The sequence below is a fragment of the Neoarius graeffei genome, chromosome 3 (assembly GCF_027579695.1).
Source record: "Neoarius graeffei isolate fNeoGra1 chromosome 3, fNeoGra1.pri, whole genome shotgun sequence".
NCBI lineage: Eukaryota > Metazoa > Chordata > Actinopteri > Siluriformes > Ariidae > Neoarius > Neoarius graeffei.
Window position 1 is genome coordinate 3,151,479 of NC_083571.1, and position 4,064 is coordinate 3,155,542.

Below are 4,064 nucleotides of genomic sequence, written 5' to 3' on the forward strand. Positions count from 1 at the left end.
TGTGTGTGAAGGTATCATTGATGTAGAGCCGTATATTGGGATTTTAGAGAGACATACCCTCACCGGCCACTTTATTAGGTACACCATCCACCTGCTGTTTTATGCTGTTCTCTAATCAGCCAGTCCCTTGACAGCAGCACAGTGTATAAAATCATGCAGATACAAATCAAGAGCTTCAGTTAATGTTCACTTCAAACATCAGAATGGGAAAAATTGTGATCTCTGTGGCTTTCACTATGGCATGGATGTTGGTTTGAGCCACATGGACTGGTTTGAGTATTTCAGAAACTGCTGATCTCCTGGGGTTTTCACACACAACAGTCTCTAGAGTTTACACAGAATGGTGCGAAAAACAAAAAACATTGAGTGAGTGGGCGACAGTTCTGTGGATGGAAACAAACACCTTGTTGATAAGAGAGGTCAGAGGAAAATGGCCAGATTGATTCAAGCTGCCAGGAAGGATAGAGCAATCCTTTCATGGTGAGAAGAAAAAAAAACCCCATCTCAGCATGCAACAGCAGAAGACCGCATTGGGTTCCACTCCTGCCAGCCAAGAACAGGGATCTTAGAATCAAGAACAATTTCCTATTAAAGTGGCTGCTGAGTGCATGTTGCCATCAGGTTGATGTCTCTTCCCAGGAAGTCCATGCTTATTTGAGCAGGACAATGCCAGGCCTCATTCTGCACAGGCTACAACAGTGTGGCTTCGTAGACAGAGTGCGTGTGCTTGACTGGCCTGCTGCCAGTCCAGATCTGTCTCCTATTGAGAATGTATGATGCATCATGAAGAGGAGAATCAGACAGTGGTGACCACGGACCGTTGAGCAGCTGAAGTCTTGTATCAAGCAAGGATGGACAAAAATTCAAAATGCAAAACTGCACCAGTTAGTATCCTCAAATCCCATAGGATAGTGTTATTAAAAGGAAAAGGGAAATAACACAATGATAATTCCTCTGTCCCAACTTTTTTGAGTGTATTGCAGGCATCAGATTCTAACTTGACTTATATTTACAAAATACAATAATGTTGGTCAGTAAAACTAATGAAAATATTGCCTTTGTACTTTTGTTAGTTAAAGGTTAATGTGAATTAACAAATCACAGATTTTGTTTTTACTGCATTTTGGAAAATATCCCAACTTTTCTTGAAATGGGGTTTGTACAATGTTACAGGTGTAGCAATTTGTCTCATTTACGACACTAAATTCCAGCTGGCTAAGAGTGTCATGCAGGCTGAAGCTGCTCAGCATTGAGAAGGAGTGGCTCCAGTTGCTCCGAGACCTGTATGACCAAAAGGAGTGACACCATCAAAAGCAGATGGCCCTCAAACAGGCAAAACCAGACCTGCTGGCCAGACAATTGGAGCTGGCAGAGGCACAGTTTCAGACGTCCTCCATTTCAGTGCCCATTATTCTGCCTTCTGAGCAAGGTAACCCATTTCTGTAATTGCATAGTTTGTATGGGCCATTTTAATATGATCATGAGTTCTAACCTTCTCTTCTGTTCCTGTAGATGCTGCACCTGCTGGCCAGCATATTTTATCTGAAACATAAAAGACGTGTTGATGCCTTTTCATTTGTTCAATAAATCTCTTAATTTCATTTGAGTGTTGTTTTTATTTCTTTCTGCCTTTTTCTTAAAAACGTTACATGCAGTATTCCTTCATCACCCAGCTGGGGTATGCCTGCATTTAGCTACTTATAATACCACCATGCTCAATGTGAAATTTTACATTCTACATTAATGATGATTTCAAGGCTGGAGTACAATTTAAGCCATGATGTAAGTGTTGAGGTGAAAATGGTTTGCAAATAGTCATTGATGGGGGGAGTAAAGAAACCAGCTAAAATAATGAAAAAATAAATTTATGGTCTCGAGTGGGTTAAATCATTTAATTTAACTGAAAACATTCAAAATTAACTGCCTTCTGGTATCAACGCCTGCCTGATGTTGAATATCTCGCTTCTTTCCTGGCGCTGGCTCTGACACCACACATTGCTCTTCCTGGTCCTCTGTTTCCTACATGGCTGGAATCTGTGCTTAGGCCTTCATTGCAGAGTAATCAATATAGTCGGCAATCACTTGCCTGCTAATGGAATTAAATTTGATTTAAAATGGTGTTATCAATGTGACGTTATGATATTTCATTTAATACACGTAATACCATAACGTTGAAATAGTCATATGTGTATATTTATTTAATAATTAACTCAATGTACTTGCAATGTACAATTAAAAGAATTGAAAATAGGCAGCATATTCAGCAACAGTTTTTGGCCATTAATTGTAAGAGTCCCTCAGAAGCACATGTGCATCAAGTATGTTTGGCTGCGAGCAAGATATTGATGTTCTTTGCTGTGAAAGTGAGGTCCAGGTCCGTCGTAACTTAAGAGCTAACTAAATTACTACTTTGGCTACAGTGGTGTTCGAGGAAAACCACGTTAGCTTAAAGATGTTTCTTAAAAGCCAGTTAAAGATGCTCTTAGCATTAAGAGGCTTTTGGGAAACCCACCACAGGTCTTTAGTGTTCTGCATTGAATCGTGGTGCAGAAGTGGAGAGGGGTAAGGTCTCAGTGCACAGAGTTCCCACAAAGCATCAAGGAATGGCACTGCTGCGTTGTGGTGAGGGAGTAGATTGTCTCTACTTTTAAACTTCCCGGACACCTCTTAGAGGGTAGATTAATCTGCCTCTCATGCAGCTCCAGCTGTGCTGTTAGGCAGCCCTGCCCCCATGCTGTGTGACCACTGCTAAAGTGGCACAGTCTTTTCTGTGCACAAGTGGTATTGGGGTGCTGTCCCTTCAGATGTGCCGTGGGGCTGTGGCACTGTTGTTACATAGAGCTGAGAGGCGGCAGAGCCAGCTGCTGGTGGAGCCTGGGCCTGGAACGTGTGCCCTCTGAAGAAGGCATCAGCTTAAGGCTGAACCTACAATGAGTAACCCTGCAGAGAGAGGAGCCAACATTTTATCTTGCTGTTTGTGTCTTTGGAGTTTGCTGTTCATTGCAATGGTGTGTAATCTGTAACCATTGTGAAATTCCAACCAGTTAGGTAGAAGTGGAGTTCCTAAGTGGCCCATTTGATGGCAAGGGTTTCCTGTTCCACGGTTTCATGGCGTCTCTGTGGGAGTCTTCCTGCTGTTGTATATGATGGAGTGCTCCCCTCCACTGAACTTCTGTGATAGTACTGCTTTTAGACCCATTTCTGATGCATCTGTGTGGACCAGAAAGGGTCGCTGAAAGTCATGGTTCTTCAGAATGGGGGTTCTGCCTCTGGAGTCCAGCGGATGATGTCTGATGCACCCTTTCTGGTCAAGTCTGAGAGGGGAATGGCCAGTCCCAAAAAGGCATGTACCTGCTTGGTTGTGGGCCAGGAGTTGCGCTGAACCACTTCCTCCTTCTCTTGTGGCATCAGCAACCCCTGGTTGAAGTGGTAGCCCAGATACTGTGCCTCCGTTAGCCCCAGATGGTACTTTTGGGGTTTTACTGTCAGCCTAGTCTTTTGGAGTTTGACCAGCGTGTCCCGGAGGATGATGGAGGGTGATAACAGGCATCATAGCCAGGTGGTGAAGGGGATGACATCATCCAGGTACACTGCAGTGTAGGCTCGGTGTGGTCTGAAGACAATGTCCAAGAACTGGAAAGTAGTTTGGGGCTCCATGGAGGCCGAAGGACAGAACCTGGTACTGCACAGTGGTACTAATTTTATGAGCTGTCGTTATGCAGTGTTCTCAGAGGAGCCTGGGTGGACTCATGCCACTCCCCATGCTGCTCCTTCAGCCCACAGAGCTCTTGTGTTTGGGTGAGTTCTTCTTGCCTTTTGTGGACCTGATCACATGCTGCTGTTCCTGTTGGGGGGCAGAAAAATCTGAGCGCATCAGCAGAGATTCAACCCAAGATTTTAGTAGATTTACATGGTGTAGTTGGTAAGGAGTATGCTTATCCAGCTGCTGCAGTCTGTAGTTCACTGGGCCTACCTTCTTTTTAACCCTCTATGTAAGAGGCCTTGCCAGTAGGCCAGGAACATGCACTTGGCACTGGGTAGGAGCAGGAGCACACAGTCACCTG

General features: G+C 44.2%; 1 long non-coding RNA gene across 1 annotated transcript; it reads left to right on the top strand.

Annotated features, from left to right (window-relative positions):
• The first annotated feature begins 1,133 nt into the window (after positions 1-1,133).
• Positions 1,134-1,601, top strand: LOC132883083 (uncharacterized). The gene is made up of 2 exons (XR_009654282.1): positions 1,134-1,429; positions 1,513-1,601. It is a non-coding gene; the product is annotated as an uncharacterized LOC132883083 (long non-coding RNA).
• The last annotated feature ends 2,463 nt before the right edge of the window (positions 1,602-4,064 follow it).